Source organism: Aedes albopictus, chromosome 2 (genome assembly GCF_035046485.1).
Source record: "Aedes albopictus strain Foshan chromosome 2, AalbF5, whole genome shotgun sequence".
Classification (NCBI taxonomy): domain Eukaryota; kingdom Metazoa; phylum Arthropoda; class Insecta; order Diptera; family Culicidae; genus Aedes; species Aedes albopictus.
The window spans coordinates 104,230,769-104,251,599 of record NC_085137.1 but is presented as its reverse complement, the minus strand read 5'-3'; the positions used below and the strand labels follow the sequence as shown (position 1 = coordinate 104,251,599).

General features: G+C 38.2%; 1 long non-coding RNA gene across 1 annotated transcript in view; it reads left to right on the top strand.

Moving 5' to 3' along the window:
* LOC115255072 (uncharacterized) overlaps positions 1 to 20,831 on the top strand; it is a 149,003-nt gene that overhangs the window by 99,091 nt on the left and 29,081 nt on the right. Inside the window, exon 5 of the long non-coding RNA XR_003892104.2 lies at positions 10,549 to 10,569. This is a non-coding gene — a long non-coding RNA (uncharacterized LOC115255072). The remainder of the gene's footprint in view (positions 1 to 10,548; positions 10,570 to 20,831) is intronic.

Genomic DNA, 20,831 nt, shown 5'->3' with positions numbered 1-20,831 from the left:
TCGACCAAACGTCCGTTCGACCAAATGTACTTTCGACCAAATGTCATTCGACCAAATGTCATTCGACCAAATGTCTTTCGACGAAATGTCATAGATTCGCCTCAGTTTCGTCACCTCGCTGAGTGTGTTCCATCAAAGACGAGCTCTGAAAGGCGCCTGGGGTCCAATGGACCCCAGGTATCTCTTTTAGGGTTAAAATCGTTAAAGAAATAGTTTTGGACACAGGGGATATAGAGACACTTCCGGTGGATATCCTAAAGAAATTTTCAATAGAACTCCAAGATCCCAGATCCCAGATCCAAGATCCTGGAGGAACTTCAAGAAAAAATCCCAGTTAAACTTCTGAATTCTCAGTGGAACTGCTTGAGAAATTCTTAGTGAAACTTCTAATCAAACTCCCAGTGGAACTCCTAGATGAGTTTCCAACGGAACTCCCCAGAGGAAAATTCATAAATTTCTGGGTGGAACATCCCAAGGAATTTTCCGAAGGGACTTCTAGAATCTTTTGATTAATTCCCAGTGAAATTCCTAGAGAAATTTCTGATAAAAATCCCTATAGAAATTCCTGGTGGATATCCTAGAGAATTCTCCAGTCAAGCTTTTGAAGGAATTCCCAGGCAGGTATAGATAGGCAACTGTGACTTTCAGACATGGAACAAATGTTGCTGAATAACAGTTATCTCAATTGTGTGAACACATATAAAGACAAATACCGTTTAAATGTTGCTGTGGTTATTCACAATCTTCTCCAATGGTTTTTCAAATAATTACTTCTTGGGTGCCTTTAGGAATTCTCTTAATGATTCCTTCGCGAATTTCCGTGAATTATACAGACATTATTTCGGATTTTCTCTCAAGGGTTTCCCCAAAAGAATCTTACCAGGATTGCTCAAGAAACACCTTTCAGGATTTCTCTTAATGTTACTCTGGGAATTTTTGAAGCATTCCTTCCGAGGCTTTTCCTTTCATGCCTCCTGGGATTTCTTCAAGGATGTTTGCCGTATTTCTTCCAATTTTCTAAATTTTTGTTCTAAATATTCTCTATGGTTTCATCTCGGGATAAGCTCGGGATTACACCATTTCTCTTGAAAAATTTCTTCCAATTTTCCTTTCAGGGTTTTTTCTCTGGGTTTCCTCCGGGGACTTCTTTAGAATTCCTCCCTAGATTTTTCCCAGAATTTGTCCTGATATTTCTATAGTAAATCCTCACTAGAGTCATCCAGGGATAGCTGCGATAATTTCTCTTGGATTCCTTCAGAGATTCCTTCTTGGTTGTTCTTCCACGGATTGTTCTCTGGAATCCTTCTGAAGTTTATCCCAAGATTCTTCCAAAAATTGTTTGAGGTTATTCCAAATATTCTTCCCGGGATTTCTCCAGGGATTTCTGATTTGGGGTGGGGGAGGTATTTCGGGCCCCTTATGGAAGTGGGTGAACAATTTAGCGAAAAAAGAATAATTTAGCTATAAAACACTGATAAATTCAGTAGGCATTACGTAGAGCAACATGTTTTCTGTCGAATGAAGTCGCACAAAACTCAAAATATTGGCCCACGTAAAAAAAAAATATTTATTTGACAAAATGCAGTTGTTTTCGCAAAAGTTCATGCACAGTTCAAACTACGTGACAATATTTTTAGCTTTTTGAAGTAGGAGACGTTAAAATTTACGTAACGTTCCAAAGATGATGAAGTTTTGTTGAGATCACCAGTATGTAGTGTAAATGTTGGATGAAAAATGTTACGCATAACGTGAAATCAATAATTATTGCATGGCCTAAGGCACCATGTATAAATTACGTAACATTTTAAGGAAAGTGTGAGAGTCTAGTGAGATTTTGCAAAATATAAGGCGTCGTCCACAAATTACGTTCTAGCGGGAGGCCGAGCGTTACGGTCCATACAAAAAAAATTATAATTTTCATACAAAAAAGCGTGAAGAGGGGGTCAAAAATTGTCTATTTTAGCGTTACGTAATAAATGGATGCTGCATAAGGACTTTACACACACATATTGTACCGAATTGCAAGGAAGTCTAAAATGTAATAGTTTTGATGGTACGTAATTTGTACAACCTACATTATTAACAAATAATCTCATCCATCATAGAATCGCTGTGATGGATAGCTGTTCTCAACTGAAAGACTGAAATGACCCCTGAAACTTCCACTTCGCCGAAAAGTTATTAGAACGCAAATCGAACCCATAACAATCACATTATAAGATGAACGTATAATAACCCAGGTCATAGAAGGCCCCAACGTACCCTATATATCTGTTTTCAAATTTTCAATATACATTAGGATGTCGTAAATGTTTTAGCCTTTCGAAAGATCTGTAGAGATGAATCTGACAGGTGGTCCAAAATATATTCTTATCTGATTATGTTGAATATATTTTGGCTATACCTCAAATCTCCATTGTAACATATTATCGATTAACCGAGCTTGAGAACAGTTTATTTTGAGTTCTAACAAGGCGCTACATTGAAATGGTCTAAATGTTTATTTATGAAAAGTAATACCTCTTCGGAACGGACTGCAAATTTGTCACCTCCCTTTATTTTGGTGCTTTTTATTGGGAGTGAAAACATTTTCTGTATTTATTGATACTGATCAACATATTTAACTGAAACCCAAAATGAAGTTCACTGCGTAATTGAATAGTTTTCATGTTCCAGTAGAAAATCACCAAGATTTTGTAGGGATTATATGATAAATTCATAAAAACTCCCTAGGTGGGCCAAAATACCTCCACTACCCTATCCAAGTATTTTTCTCAGGTTTCCTTAGGGAATATCTCGCATTGATTCTTTCAGGAATCCCTCACGGGATATCTCCAATTTGGAAATTCCTCCCTAGATTTTTCCCAGAATATTTCTTGGTAGGTATTGCTCCCGGGCATCCCACTGAGAGCCATTACAGTCATTATGAGATTCCTTCAATAATTGCTGTCAGTATTCTTCCCGAGATTCCTCCTAGGATTTCTCCAATGATTCTAGTAGAGGTTGGCAATCGCGCTACTTGGGCGGTGGCTTCTATATTCGTCTGTTTTCCACTATAACTCAGTCAAATTTGAACCAATTGACAATGTGGAAAGTGGTGAGATAGGTATAGTATCCCCGAGCAGAAGGGAATAACAACAGCATAATATGATCAGTTGTTTTTGTGTTATTGACATACCATATTATGTTGTAAACTTGCCTGTCATAAGCGGCAAAATAACAAACATCATAACAAAAATATGTTCCCGGAAGACCATTTCAATAACTTGTTTTGTTAGATTGAATAACAACTTAATAACAGTGAATTAAAAAATATTTCAATAACATGTTTTGAAATTTATATGTTATTGATAATAATCCGAGAGCAACATTTGTTATGATATCAAACTCATAATAGAGTGAGTTATAATTCTATATTTCAGTTTACTCCGGAAATTTCTTCGAGGATTCCCCAAAAAAATATTTCTTCATAAAGCTCCTCTCAAAATTCCTCGGAAGTTCCAAGAAATTTCCATGAACTTCTTCGAAGATTCTTCCGAGGATTCCTCCTGAAATTTTATAGAAAACTTCGTCTAGGATTCCTCTAGAAATTTCTTCTGAAAATTCTACCAGGTTTTCTATTATCTGAAGATTTATCCAAATAATCCTAAGATGATTCTTTCAGAAATTTCTCCACATCTTCCATGCATCATTTTAGAGATTCCTATCACGATTTCAGAAAGTCCACTAATTGTTTCTAAAATGAGCTACGCATCGTGTAGCATCGTGCTTGCCACACAATACACAAATGTAAACATGGTTATTGCCAAATAAAGTTCTCAGTCAATTTGGATGTGCTTATAGAAAAGTAAAGTTAATGTGCAGGTTCTCTCTCAGTTGGGAAGTATCGCAAGAAAGAATCAAATAAGTTGCAGTTGTTCGTATCTATACATAAACGGAATGTCCTATTTGGGATTGATTTCAAAACTGTTGTGCTATTGTTGATCATATATGTGTACAGTCTCAATAGCACAATAATAGCAGAACTTGTACTGAAACAAAACATATTAGTGAAGTGTTATTTCATGGATGTACACCAAATGCTTGATCATAACAAAATGAGATTGTCCAACAAAATGTGTTATCGAAATGTTTTGCATTGATAATTTATTAATAACAACACGAGATATAAAAACAGGTTATGTTATTTCGTAGTTATTAATTTGCTATTCTCCTCTGCTCGGGTCTACCCGTGTACAACATTTCAAGTCAATTGGTTCAAAATTGACTGAGTTATAGTGGAAAACAGACGAATATAGAAGCCACCGCCCAAGTGACGCGATACCCTTCCTCCCTTATTTTCTCCAGGAATTCCTCTCAATTTATTGAATATTCATCCAGAACTCTCTGAATACTTGTAGGGATTTTAATAATTACTGCTGGCTGGCATGGAATTACGGCCAGCACGAACAGAAGTGTTCCCAAAGTGCCAACTGTTGTGGCTCGAACTGTGTACCCACCCACAATTTCAATCGAGGTGCTAGGGTCCAATAAAACAAGTGCGGTGCAAAACAAAAAGCGACATTCCGCCATGTAATCAACACGATTCTGAAACAAGTTGATTTACATCGAGCTCTGATGAAGATCCCAACCACAAGGTCGAAACGTTGACAATGATCTTAAATAATCAACGCTTTTCTGTGACTGAAAGCCGAAAATACCAAGTTTTCATTTCATTTATTTAGTTCAACATCAAATTAATGATAACACTGAATCAACAATTTGTCGCCATAATATCTACTCGATTTGCAGCTGCAGCTCTCCAACGTCGATCACGCTCAACGCTCGCCAGATCACGCTCTACCTGGTCCGCCCATTGTGCTCTCTGCGCTCCACGCCTTCTTTTACCAACCGGATGGTAAGCAAACACCAACTTTGCAGGGTTGTTGTCCGACATTCTTGCAACATGCCCTGCCCACCGTATCCGTCCAGGTTTAACCACTTTCAGGATATTGGGTTCACCGTAAAGTGCAGCGAGCTCATGGTTCATCCTTCTCTGCCACAAACCGTTTTCCTGCACACCTCCGAAGATCGTCCTTAGCACGCGTCGCTCGAAAACTCCGAGTGCTTGCAGGTCATCCTCGAGCATGGACCATGTCTCGTGTCCGTAGAGGACCACCGGTCTTATTAGCGTTTTGTACACAGTACATTTGGTGTGTGGGTGAATCTTTTTAGACCGCAGATTTTTCTTGAGCCCGTAGTAGGCACGACTTCCGCTGATGATGCGCCCTCGAATTTCACGAACCACGTTGTTGTCAGCAGTACGTATCCGAGGTAGATGAATTCCTTCACCACCTCGAAAGTATCCCCGTCTATCGTAACATTACTACCCAGGCGGATCCGGTCGTGTTCGGTTCCGCCTACCAGCATGCACTTTGTTTTTGAGGCATTCACCACCAGTTCGACCTTTGCTGCTTCGCGTTTCAGGCGGGTGTACAGTTCTGCCACCGTTCCAAATGTTCTGGCGATATTGTCCGGACGACATGGACACAAAGCACACAAATTGACCGGATTTTGTGAAAATCGTACCCAGGCTGTTGAGCCCGGCTCGTCGCATCACACCTTCCAGAGCGATGTTCAAGAGAAGGCATAAGGGGCTGTTCATAAACCACGTAGACCAAAATTTGGTCATCTCAGACCCCCCCTCCCCCCTCGTAGACTTTTGTACATACAAAAATTTTAAAATTTGTATGGAGCGTAGACTTTGGCCAGACCCCCCCCTCCCCCAAAAAAGTCTACGTGGTTTATGAACAGCCCCTAAGGGTCCATCACCCTGTCGCAGTCCCCGGCGAGATTCGAATGAACTGGATCGTTCATCCGAAACCCTTACGCAGTTTTGCACACCGTTCATCGTTGCTTTAAGGACTGTTCATTTTATAAAGAGGACAACTTTGCAAGGCTATAAAAAGAAAACGCGTAGTTCAAATTTGAGCAGCCTTGGTTAGTTGTTCAGTACATTATATTAGCAGATAATAACCATAAATAAATTGGGTTAAAATTATTGAACTTCATAGAAATGTGGCGAAGTGTTTCGAGAGATCAATTTTTCAATTCCCAAAAACTAAAGATAAACACAAAATTTCTGTAAAACATCGGTGTATCGTTTTTAATTGCATAAAAGTGTTTGCCATGCTGCAGCAGTTTGAGTGATACATATTCTGGCAATATATAAACCTAATCGGAATAATGGTTGTTGAGATATTAAAGTTACAAGTTGGACTCGATTTTCGGAATAAAATTTATTTGTTAAACAAAAATGTATAAAAATATTAAATTTTGAATGTTTTCAATGGATCTAGTCGAAAGTACTTATAATGCAATTTCAAATGCAGAAAACCGCTTCTTGATAGCTTTGTTGGCTTGGTTACTGTGCTTCATGGCAGTTACCGGAGATAAAACTGCTTCGTTCTTTGAAGGTTCTTCTAAATAACGATGTACTCTATTGCAAATACAACTTAACAATGATGTCGAAAATAAAAATTAACATGTAGTTATTTTCAAATAAGGTATATAATCACATAGGGTCAGACCTTGCTGAAAATAAATAATAATAAGCTTCTCTAGAATCAAAAACTTGCATTTATGGAGCAAAAAGTATGCAATTTTTCATTATGGCCATCATTAAGTATTAAATTTATGATGAAGAATGTACTTTAAAGCATATTTTTCTTCGGTATCATTTAGAATGCAATTCTCTTCTATACTGGACAAATTTTGAACTGATTCCGTAGTGTTATTGCATCACTGGACTTAAATAAGTATTTTTTTATCAATTTCATTGATAACAAGGCAACTCACTATATCAAGCTGTATAATGCTTGGTGCATTATAACTGACCAACTATTACACTCTACCTTTAGAAGAATAGTATTAGATCCCAACATATTGAAAAGTTCATGAAAATTTTAAAGTTATGTATGTGGAAAGTTGTGTAGAATTTTGAGAAATGGGGTTTTATTGAGTTTTAACGAAAACCGCTTCAGTTCCATAACTAAGGACAATTTGTATAATGTTATATTTTTCCTACACTGTAGAATAGCTATGGAAATTTATGCAAAAAGCCGATAATGATTTAATTGAAAAATAAAAAAGATATCACACAAATAAGGTGTCCTCTTTATAAAATGAACAGTCCTTAATCAGTCTAGTCAGCTTCCTAGGAAAGTTATTTTCGTCCATGATTTTCCATAGCTCTGCGTGTCACGATAGGTCTCAACATTGATAATATGAGAAAAGTACCAACTGTCAATCAGAATGTTGTCGATAAGCGATCCCGTCTGCTGTGTGGATCTCCAGGTGTAACGATAAAGGAGGCTGTGTTGGAAAAAGTTGCTGCATTAGCAATGATTTTGAAGGCAACGAAACCGGAGAGTCCTGGCTACCTGTGCATTTAGGTGATCTTGACGTAGTGGCTTGGGCATTGATCGTACTCGCGTTCGAGCTGCGCGTAAAATGTATATTTATTATCACGTTGATTATGCTTAAGTTGCCCTGATAAAGGATATGATTACCTCGGAATGTTTACACCATGGATCCCGCAACACTGCGATACCGAATTAGTGGTCTTACAGTACATCGGCAAGTTTGCGGGCGTTAGAGCTAAAGTTGAGGGATCTTCAGTTCCACGTACCGAATTTCCAATCGCAAGGCCTTTGGGGCTGTCCATAAACCACGTGGTCATTTTTTTGGGACTTTTCAACCCCCCCCCCCCCGGGTGTTCATTGGTCCATACAAAAAATTTTATTTGTCCATACAAAATGGTCATTGGCTGAACCCCCCCCCCCCCCCCCCCCTCGTGACCACGTGGTTTATGGACAGCCCCTTTTCCATCATTGGGATCGTTATCATTAGATCTGGTTCGCAATCTCATCTTGTTTCATTTCTTGCGACTGGCTCGTAGGGCGTGACACCAACCCATTAATTTAGGAAACAGAGCTCAACTTCCTGGAAGAAACTGGTTCTGAACCGGTATTTCCTTTAAATATTTGCTAAATATCTAGGCCAAAGCGCAAATCTTCGCCGGGGGTGGTATTTTTTTAATAGACACCAAGCAGATAGTATTTTACCTTTGTTCGTCATTATCCTTAAATAGCTAATTTTCACAGGCGCTTGTGGTTTTGTATGCGACTAATAAAATCATGCTTTTAGTTATTGGACACTCTTTACAAAAACTAAGCGTGCTAACAAAACTCCACTTAAATATCAGATTGTTAAAACCCCACGAACGTGCATTCTCCGGTGTTGATTGCCATCTAACAAATTCCAGAACTCAGGATTGCGTGATATAATGCAACTTGCATGTTGCAACTGAAGCATGATTCTTGTCTTATTGTTTCTGAGACCCCTAATTCAAGCTACTGGTTTTGCGCTTGTTAATAGAATAATTTATGATACGACAATCGAGTTCAGCATCGCTGCGCAACACAACAGTATCGATGTTGTCATTGACCTCGTATGGATGGACAAATTTCGGAAAACTTCGAATTTCATCGGCACCAACAATGGAACACGTTGACATCTTGTCCCGAACCTCAAAGCAAGTGCTGATGAACGATGTTAAAAAGGGCGGGAAACTGCGATGTCAATTGCGGCGCGGCGGTTTTCTGCTTCCACATGGTTGTGTACACACACTTTTCAATTAGTTACCCCTCCGACAACAGCGCAACAACGCAACGGGAGCATATCCCGCATGTACGATGTAATGGCAAAATTAAGCACTTAAATTATCATATCATATCTTTAAGGTGAAGGTTGCTCGAGATCATAATAATAAGCTTGGCTCCCGCTCTAATAACCCTCTCAACCACCCACCCAAAACAAACAAATCAGACGGTGCACAGTGTAGTGTGGCTTGGTCAAATAAACTAACAAAAACGTTCCAAAATGAGCTGTATTAAAATAGCAGTTGTACCTTTGAATTTTGGCACACATATGATTTATTGCATATGCCCACCAACCCAATTTGTTCTTATAAAATATTTTTAAATTAATTTAAATCCCTACTTTGCCCAATATTTTCACCAATTATCCCATTGTGCACCACTTTATTTACGTTTTTGTTGACAACTCTCTCCTCTCTTCTCTCGTACTTTTTCTCTCTGACCGTAGAATACTACCGTGTTATGGGGTGACATTAATTGATGTAATTTCAACTCGTAAACAGCGAACGATTGTCCTGTTATCTATTGAAATCACATTGGCAGTATGATATTTAAAATAGTTGGAAAGATTAACAAAATAACAGCCTTGTTTCGTGATAAACATGAACTGCGGTTTAATCAATTTCACCGTACGTTGAACAATACCACTCAGTTTAACGGTACGCTTTTCCGTTTTAGCGAACCGCGATGCAAATTGATCCGGGTTTTCGGCCACGAAAGTGGAAAACGCGTAAGTTTTTCGCGATAAACGGTGGGTCAGGCGAAAGTGCGGACAATTTCACGTAATCGATCAACTTCTTACGGTGCTGAGTTGTGTAGAAGGCTGTTAAAAAGTGATTTGAAAATAAGGGTGACGCGCTTGTCGAAGAAGAAAAAGTGCAGTGTGTGCTACATTTTGGCACGAAATTGTGAAAATATTGTGAAAATTGCAAAGCAGTACGTCCTGACGGATGAAAAATATAGTTGTCTACCACAAGTAGCAACCTGAGTGCAATTTGAGAAGGTAAGCAAGTATAATTTTGAGAAATTGTTCGCTAACTTCCGCGCTTCTCGATGACTATGGTGAGGGGAGGGAGGTATAAGGGAGAGAGTGGCGGCCATACTCGCTGCCATTTTGTAACCCCTGCAACTATGTCCTTAACCCATTAAATTTTATTCGATACATAACACCAAAGAAGAATTCACCGGAAAACATGCTTGGTAAGAATACGTATGCACTGCACACACACTTTCTCAGGCCTGAATTACAAGATACGAGTGCATTTCTGCACCACCAACATAAATGTTTGTGTTTGATCATGAACATGGATGCCATGTACCGACCGATGATGGTGATGCATATCGATGTGGGCTTATGAAATATATTTTACTGAAGGGGACTTGACAGATGGAGGGATGGATGGATGATTCGGTGGGCGACACGAAAGGATGGACAAGGACGAGCTCATTATTAGCGCCGTTTGCGTTTGGTCAGTAACCCGTGAAAGGGGGTTTGCAAAACAACCTGGAATAAAGAGGAACTGTCAGCGTACCGCAACGCAAGTCAATTATTACATCATCCATCACTGTATCGAATAATAAATAGATGGAGTGATTATGAATATCTGATGGGGGACGGGTTGAGTAGGCAGCTAATAGTATTTTTGTACACATGAGTCTCCTGTTGGGTTTGGCTTACTCAAATGTGCGAAATATGATTTGTAAGTCCAAAGCAATTCTGAGGAGAACAAACCTTTGAAACGTCGTTACATTCTCCATATCAAAACCATAAGAATATATCATAGACAATAAGAATCATCTGGTCGAAACGAAAAATAGTTCTAACATCTCTTTTTTCTATTTATTTCAGATTGAGAGCTTCTGCATTGTGGTGAGTTTTAATTCTATTCAACATAAATGCATCTAGCACATGTCAAGACCAACAGGCTTATCCCTAGCAAGATAAAATCGAACCTAATGACAACTCTCGTCAAGCGCAATTCAACACAATCAAATAGTCATCACAATGCAAATATGTACCCATGTATTAAACTCTGTCGGTGACATTTGAGATAACTATCTCAATCTAAATTTCCAGAGTGCACATAGCAAGCATTAGCGGTGAGGTGACGGGAAAATGATCAAGATTCGTGTGGATCACTGGAAATCAAACGAAACATTAAGCTTTAAGTCGTGACAAAGCTTTTATGTTAATCATGCTCAATGGCAAATGGATCCCAAGCGCGGCGATATCGTTGTCGGATGCCGTGATGATGATGATGATGTTCGATTCCTATGCTCCAGCTTATATGGGCACGTAGGTGTGCGGCCGTCAATCGTGGTTTTAAACTGGGACAGTATAGCCATATTCGTGCAAATGACAATCGATTTTGCCTGTAAGTTGTCAACTTGTCACTCTGATGAACAATTCAATGGGATTGAGCTAGAGCCCAATCAGATGCAATGTATGGTTTTCCTTGTTGAAACCTTCAAGTTAGGGAAATGGCATTTTTTTATGCATTTTAGTTTTGCGTCCTACGAAGTACTCCTAATATAATGGTTAAAGCTGTGGATAATGTGTGAATTCCATGAGTGCTATTTTCCTATGGCGCTATGTAACATAACTGGATTTTAGTGGATACAAAACAAGTCAAGAAAAAGTTTGGCTGGTGCCCTGAACAGTCAGCATACTTTGTCTGCTTACAATAGTAATACGATTTTGTGATTGATTTTTACCCTTTTCTTGTCTGCTAAGAGTGTTATTTTTTGTTTTTTTTTTTACGTTTCCACTTTGTGGAGAGCTAAATGCAGTTGCAGATCTCGAACTCGAACTCGTCACCCTCTTGTTGAATACCCGTGCGCTTACCGCAAAGACTAAATATAATGGACCCTTTCCGCTATTAGCTACAATAACATGATCCCAATCTTCTCCACATACTTGGCCAAGCACTTGTACGCATTTTTATTTTATAAGTTACGTACCGTAGACCTCAAACATTTTTTGCACATTAAAATTCCTTGTAAAATTTGCAATAAATAGGCACTTTTTCATTTATTTAGCATTACATCAAATTCAAGATAAAACTGAATCAACAATATTTCTCCATGATATGTACATGGTTCGTGGCTGCCGTTCTCCATCTTCAGTCACGCCCGATGCTGGCCAAGTCACGCTCCACCTGATCCGCCCGTCGTGCTCTCTGCGCTCCACTCTTTTTTGTGCAAACCGGATCAGTCGCGAACGCCAAATTTTCAGTGTTGTTGTCCGGCATTCTTGCAACATGTCCTGCCCACCGTATCCTTCCGGCTTTGGCCACCTTTCTGGATGCCGGGTTCGCCGTAGACTATAGCGAGCTCGTGGTTCATCCTTGTCCGCCATACACCGTTCTCCTGTATACCACCGAAGACCGACCTCAACACGCGTTGCTCGAAAACTCCGAGTGCTTGCAGGTCCTCCTCGAGCATGCTCCATGTCTCGTGTGCGTAGAGGACCACCGGTCTTCAGCGTGTTGTACATGGTGCACTTGGTGCGTGGGTGAATCGTTTTAGGCACAACTTCCAATGATGATACGCCTTCGAAAGGATTCGAGGTAGATGAATTCCTCGAAGGTATCCCTGTCTATCGTCACATTAGAGTAAAGTGGGCAAAAGTTCGAGTAGGCAATAGTTTTTTTTTAAGTTTTTGAGCTCAATTCAAATTATTTCTTTCGGGTGTCAAAGTTGTTATTGTTATTGTTATTGTTTATTTTAACTTGAAATTTTGAAAGAGGGAAAAACCCCTTTGAGTGATTTCGGCATTTCAAAAACGAAATCTTTCTCAAAGAGGCACAAAACCTCTTTTTCTTTTCAAAAAAACATTATAAAAATAACTTAAAACTAAAGGCTCACACGGCAGTGAACCATAACGGAGCCGCTATCTTGAAAAACGAGTAAAACGAGTTTTCGGAAATCCAGAAATCCTAATGGGGAAGAGGGAGGGGTCAGGGGGTCATCAACAACCAATCTTCAAGGCTGAAAATAAAGAGAACAAAAAAAGGGGAACAGTATCAAACAAAATAGGCAATATCATTTAGAAATTTAAACAAAAGTTTCAATATATGTTCATTTTTTAAGCCCAAAATATCCCGTATAGATACAGGAATTGAAAAACCTGCTGCAATTAGGCTATCAAATAGTATCTTCCTCGGTGCAATAAACCGAGAACAATTAATTATAATGTGATCAATGTCTTCATACGATAAGCCACATTCGCATAAGTTTGAATCTACAATGTTGATACGATACAAATGACTATTACAAATATAATGATTGGATATCAATCTCGAAAACGCACAAATGAAATTTCTACTCCCAGATACATTTTTAAACCAAGGAAAATGATTCACCTTGGGACATATTGAATGACACCATCGCCCTTTATCACTAGAATTCCAATTGATTTGCCAAGCATTTAGAGAATAATTTCTCAGATTGGGAAAATATTCAGAAGGAAATATATCACGATGATAAATTTGTCCACGCATAACCCCACATTTTGCCAATAAATCCGCCTGTTCATTGCCATAAATATTACAATGGGCAGGAACCCAAACAAATTTAATAACATATCCTTCATAATGCAAATCAAATAATATTTTTCTCAACATCAACATGATATGATGTGATTTAAAATTGAATTTAATAGTATTCAAAGCACTCAGACAACCGAAACTATCAGAGCATATGATATACAAATTGGGCGGACAATCTCTGATCATGGTACATGTAAAATACAGAGCAATTAGTTCTGCAATGAAAATAGAACACGGAGATTGTAATTTATGAAAATGAGTTAAACATAAATTATACACTCCAAAACCTGCAATGCCATCAATCAGAGAACCATCTGTGAAATACATTTGTGTAGGGTTGAATCCCTCAAATTTACGTTGAAATAGAAAATTTGCAAAATGCGAATGAAGCAACTTTGGTATTTGTCGCAATTCATAAAATAAGGACAAGTCAATTAATGGTTCATATGTATGTATGTTTAACTTGAAATCATAAAAGTTATTTAAATGCACATGTAAAAGATTTTGATTTTTACAGTGAGTAAAAGAATTCAATAATCTATTCGAAGGATTAATTTGGTATAACGACTCCAATGTGCTTATGATTTGATGATTATTTGCAAAACAATTTATCAAAAATTTACAATTTTACTCCTGAAAACGAATTTTAAGTGGAACAATACCAGCAAGAACTTCTATTGATTGAGTATGAGTGGAATTCATTAGTTTTAAACAAATTCTCAAACAACGGTATTGAATTTTTTCAAGTTTTGAAAAATGAATTTGTGCAGCACTACCAAAAGTAAAGCAACCGTATTCCATTACTGAACGAATAGTGGTTTTATATAACGTTATCAAATCAGAAGGATTTGCACCCCACTAAGTGCTTGTAATTGTACGAAGAAAATTAATTTTTCTTGAACAAACTTTTTGAATGTATATAATGTGAGTGTTCCAATTTAATTTAGAGTCAAACCAAATACCAAGATATTTATACTCATCAATTGTCAAGGTTGTTCGGAGCCTTTTTAAAAAAGAGTTTTTCATTCCAAAAATTATGAAAATTGATCAATATTTCGAAAAGTTATGACAAAATGTTAGGTTTTGATCAAAAAATTGTAATATGCGATGGTCCTTCCGACACATGGATTGGAATTGAAATGAAATCGATTTTGGTATTTTATTTTGGGCAGTTACTAGATTTATTTTGAAGATGCTTTAGCATGTATAACTTTTTTCAAAAAAGATTTGTCAAAAACCTAAAATTCTGCAACAAGTGCATTTTGGTTATGCTACAAAACGATTGGAAGAAAATGGGGATTGAAACCTAAAATGATAATGTGGATTTATACTGCTATAATCCGCCCAAAAGTGACGTATTCATTTGTATGGTGGCCAAAAACAAAAGAGGCAACCACACAAGCAAAGCTTACAAAGGTTCAACGGCTCGCGTCTATTGCTATAACGGAAGCGATGCGCAGCACTCCATCCAAAGCGTTAGACGCAATTCTTGATTTGCTGCCATTGCATGAATACGTGCAATTAGAAGCAGAAAAGGAGTTGTTAAGACTCAAACGAGTTGGGAAGTTTATGCCAGGTGACCTTGTTGGATACTTGAGCATTTCTCAGTACTTTGAAAATCGGCCAGTTATGAATATGATTCAGGACTGGATGAAACCTGTGGAGAACGATGAAATTCCCTTCAAATTGTGTGAAACTACTCGCACGGTAACAATTATACTTTTGTGGCAATCCTGAAGTAATTTCTAAGATACAATAATAAAACTTAGCAATAAAGCTCTTTGTTCTGCAAATCTGAGATAAAATAGGTATAAAACATCCATAAGACTAATCTGGCCCACTCTTCAGGAGATCTTCAAAGCTGCTTTTGAAGACTGCTTTAAAACTAGTTATATTTATGTACATGCGCTGATGATTGATTATAAGAACTTCGTGAAACTGTAGCAAGAATATCTTGAGGCATGTTGATCTTTTAGCTGTCTTTCTCAAAAGTGTCAACAGTGCATAATAATTGAAATCTTTTACCTAAGCATTATGCAGATGCAAACAAGTTTTGTATCATGGATGAAATAATAATTAAACTGCGAATTAATTTTCATCAAATTGAAATGGCTAAAACATTTAAATTGCCTGACAGATCATTGATGACAGGGAATCGAAATTTTCCGTGTCATACCCACTTTTTCGTTGCTATGCCACCCAAAACATACGAAAATTACAAAGCGCCTCAAAAATAATATCAATCATTAATATACGAAGACATAAATTTCCTTTAAAAACAAAAGGCTACGCCACTTTTTCAATTATTTCTAAGCATGGCTGCCGTTCCAAGCGAACAAAACTCATGCAGCCGCCATCAATTGTTATTACCTTTAATCCAAAGCCCCTCAAAACAATGATGGAACCAAGTCACCTTGCATGAACGCTACAGCCTTTATTGAAGATTGTTTTTACTAGTTATGATCTTAAGGCAGATTTGTTCGTCTTAAATGAAACTTATTCGTTTTATACAAGAGTAACAGCCTTTGACAATTGTTTGTTTACGCTTTCGATGCTAGAAAGTTGTCTCTGTACATTTCGCGGTGTTTCGCGTCAAGATGTGTCAATTCTATTTTGTTTCCCTGAATTTTTGCTATTATTAATGAAGTGCAACTTACTACAATTACACTATTTGGCATGAGCTTGAGCAGAGTCACAGTAAGTACCCATTTCATTTTCGATTCGTATAGCTATGGCCTGTGTGAGAAACTCGTTTGATGGCAGGACGACAGCAGCCAGCTACTCGCATTTTTGATTTTCCGTAAAATCATTATTTCGTTGACATGATTACTTTTTAGCACAAGAATGGCTAAATTATCAGTGAGCAAACATGTTTATGTGTTTATATTTGCATGAGAACGCGGTTTTTCAACCAATTTGTTACATTCATTATTTGGATTGAAAAATAGTTCGTTGTCTTATCATTATTTCGCATACTTCTTGTTCCAGAGTAATGGCTCTAGCTCAAGAATAGAAGGCTTCAAGAAGTTTTTAAAGGAGGATTAGCCAGATGAAATGCACTTGAATAAACGAAGCATAAACTTTTAATAAAATATGTTGATGTTATGTGTTGAAAATAACTTCAAATACACCTTAAAACTTATTATAAGATTTAATGCTCTTGTAAATTCAGTTGTTTTATGCGCGAATTTCAAAATTAACTTGAAGACAACTTAAAAACCGTAAACGAATGAAGATTGTTTTCTCTTGATAAAAACAAATGTTCCATGAATTGGTCATGCTGTGATAAAGCTTCCATAAAAATAATCAAATCTGAAAGGAATTGAAATTGTTACTTGGGCAGAACCTTTCTGTGGTATATCTAACTGTACAATCAAAGCGGAACTGAAATGCTGGGCTGAACAAAGGGTGATGTCCAATTGGATGGACGTCAATAACTGTAAGCAGTCAAAACGATTTATTAAACCAAATCCTTTCAAAACCAAAAAGCTTTTAGGGCTCAATAAGTGAGCCCTTTGTACATACACTGGCCTAGTAACTGGACACTGCCCGAGTCGGTATCACTTGAAAAATATTGGTCAGATTCAGAGTGATACCTGTCGTTTCTGTAACATGGAACGCGAAACCTTGGACCATCTGCTTTGCAGTTGTGGTGCTTTATACACGCGCAGGCAAAGTTTTCTAAATAGTGGTTGCTTGCAACCCAGTGAAATCTGGTCTGCAGATCCTGGGAAGGTTTTGGGGTTTATCAATTCCATTGCACCTGACTGGGGAAAGACGCGTCATGGCAGTAGCTGATCATTCCATAAATGGTGATTAGCTTGCAGGAAGCGGATAACAAAAAGGGACTTGCCACAAAAGTTCAGTAATTGTACGCAGTGGCTTAATTGGCCTTATGAGCGGGGTAGGGGAAAAAAACTGCAAAATGTACAAATTATGTCTAAAAATAATGAAATTAGTGAGAAAAGTCGATCAAAGTTGCAAAAAATCATGTTTTATCTTAATTTGGCGGAAAACTATTGATTTCGTTTCAGGTGAGTGTACAGTTCTGCCACCGTACCAAATGTCATTCGCAAAGCATACAAATTGACTGGATTTAGTGAAAATCGTTCTCCGGTTGTTGTACCCGGCTCGTCGCATTAAACCTTCCAGAGCGATATTGAAGAGTAGGCATGAGAGCCCGTCATCTTGTCGCAGTCCCAGGCGTGATTCGAATGAACTGGATAGTTCACCCGAAACCCTTACGCAGTTTTGCATATTGTCCGTTGCTTTAATTAGTCTAGTTCGCTTCTCAGCAAAGTCGTTTTCGTCCATGATTTTCCATAGACCATCGACCGCACACGATACTGTCGTATGCCGCTTTGAAGTCGATGAAAAGGTGATGTGTTGGTCTAGTTCGGTAAAGGTCTAGTTCGTCGTTGACCGGCCGTGAATGAAGCCGGCTTGATAACTTTCCCCGAACTCATTCGTTTTCGGTGACAGACGACGGAAGATGATCTGGGATAGCACTTTGTAGGCAGCATTCAAAATTGTGATCGCTCTGAAGTTCTCACATTCCAGATGGTCACCTTTCTTGTGAAATGAGCAGATTACCCTTTCTTTCCACTCCTCAGGAAGCTGTTCGGTTTCCCAGATCCTGACTATAAACCAACTTTCCTGGGCCCATCTTCATGCATTCAGCTGCGATACCATCCTTGCCAGATGTTTTGTTGGTTTTCAGCTGGTGAATGGCATACTTAACTTCCCTCAGCATGCGAGTTGGCTCATTTCCGTCTTCGTTGCGCTGTTGCGGGATGAGTTGAGCTTCTCGCAGAAGTTCCGTGTTTCATGGAAACGGCTCCCCGAGCAAAGTCCGACAGCAAATTGAAAACAAATTTTGATGTTCTGATATTGCAAATTATGATTACTCGGGTTGTTGTCGTTTTGGTCGTTTTAACGGTTAAAATATAAAAAATGAGAGCAGAAAAATGTTCCCGGAACAGCAAATTGGAAACAATTCCTGCTATCAGTGATAGCAAATTGATAACTGTTTTTTCATCAGTAAGAAAAATGCAAAAACGTTAAATATAGGGTTTTTTCGATTTTTATGAAAGCCTAAATGCTATTAGATAATTACACTAGTGGTATATTCGTAGAGTTATTATACAAGGTTGCCTAGAAGTTTTGAAATAACTTAAAAACTTATTTTTATAATAGTTTGAAGTGACAGCAAAACGAAATCTAAATTTGAAATCAAATTCAGGCAAGACAAACTGATATCAAAATGTGATATCAATTTGCTGCTGAATACAAATCGAGTTTTCGATTTGCTATCATTTTGTTGTTAGACTCTGTTCGGGTCAGCAGTTCCTCGCACTTCGCTTCTTCCAGGCAGCGCAAGAAAAGAAAGAGGCAAGTCTTCTGCTTCCGCTTCTATTTGTAACGTTCCACGTTCTGTCGGGTTCCTTGCTGCAGCATTACCACCCATCGCTGCGTTTTTCTCCTCCAAAATCGTTCAACACTCTTCGTTGAATCATTCGTTTCGTCGACCCCTTTCCACGTACCCGATCCCAGACAACCAGTAATCGTATAAGATGTTGCATAAGATGCTAAACTGGAGACCATATGCGTACATGCCTCCATTTAGGCGCATGTAACATGTACGCATATCGCCTCCACTTTAACATCTTATTCAACATCTTATACGATCACTGGTCGACTGGGATGGTACTCTCGGCTGCGTCGTTAGAGGCTACTTTAACTGTTATCCAGCAGTCCTCTAAATCTTGAGTCATTTAATATCTGGACGCAAGAAACCGGAGCTATCATGGAAATATGTCATTGAAATAAAACAATTTTTACACTCGAAATTTAGGATATTTACTGAACTTTAAAATGACGTTGAAATTAATCGACTTGGTTTTAATAAAAGCTCGAAACTTTCTTCGAATACCACTAATCATGTCTTGGACAGTCCATTTTCTTCCACTGTATGTTCATCTCCGTTGCATCCCGAACCACCTCTCCACTTTTCTTCACCCTTCTTCAACTTCTGCTTGACAATTTCCAAATATTTCTTAATTGGGAGGAACTTAGGACAATTTGAGAAATTTATTTCCTTTTTCATAAAATCCACCCCGTTGCCTCGATACCACTGTAGTGGCAACTTATCAAATTAGGCCAAAACTTTACAGGACCATTGTGAGCTATAATGAACGCAAGAACACAGTTTTTCAGGTTGTAGGTCATTTCCCAGAATCCTATTCCCCAGAATGGGACATTCCCCAGAATAGAAATCCCCAGAATGACCCATTCCCCAGAAATCCGTTCCCCAGAAACGGACATTCCCCAGAATTGTTTCTGATCTTTTTTTTTTTCTTTTTTTCAAATATCGAGATCAAATTTGAGTAACAATGACACAGAAGAAATGATGGGTTCGGCGGTTAAGTAGATAGTCATTGTATGGGAGGCAAGCTCGTGCACAAAGGGGGTTTGGGTGTTAAACCCCCCTATTACCGACGCTTCTTACACTAGGCGCCCCTCCGCCTTTTGCCAAAATTTGGAAAAAAAAAATCCTCCCTTGGCGCCACTTCTGTGCATGGGACTGATGGGAGGTAAATGAAATCGTTAAAGTCTTATGTTTTAATGGCATCTAGCCATTCGACCGAAAGTCATATGGCAAAAATAAGTTTAAGATAGATTGATCAGTATTAAGCTGGTAGTTGCACTGGTGTTTGGCTACGATTGTATGTCATTCCCCAGAAACCCATTCCCCAGAACGACATTCCCCAGAATGGAATTCCCCAGAAGGACCCAATCCCCAGAAATCCATTCCCCAGAATGGGACATTCCACAAAAAATAGTTCCCCAGAATGGGACATTCCCCAGAAAAATATGAGAATCAGAAGTTCCATGGGAGTTCTGGGGAATTGTTTGTTTTTAAAGCTCAAGGTGATTTGGCCGAACTCCACCGGAAAACCAGAACACTTTAGCGTGGTGTCAATCACCCTTCCATCCAGGTAAATTAAAAATCATTGAATGAGATAACTTTCAAATGGAAATGGTTTTCATATAATGAACCTTCTTCTTTAGTGTATCTCATAATTCATGTAATGAATATTGAGTTAAAAACAAAAATGCGGCAACCTTACTTAAAGAAGGTTGTATTTCTATAATAGTGGTAACTAATGACTGTCATTTTATCATTCAACTTTGAACAACATCCAAGAAAAGAAAATCTCAATTCCAAAATATCCCAAAAGAATTGATTAAATTGATTAAAGAAGGCAAATTTCAGATGAAAAAAGTCAGCCATTCTATTGGACGCACCTCGGAATGACTGTTTCAACAGTACGTTAACTTGTAGAGTTCCACATTTTTGCATGAAGTTGAATTATATACCAGTGTTATGGAAAATGAAAAAGAAAAGATGGTAACTCATTATGACAAAGGACACTAGGCTGCAATTATGATGTTTGGATCTATCGGAGACAAAACAGCGAATTAAAAACAAGCAAAACATGTAGATGGAAAGTTTAACTGTATATTCGCCAAACTACTGCGCTACAATTACAGTTTAGAGCAGTTCAGGTTTTTTTCTTGT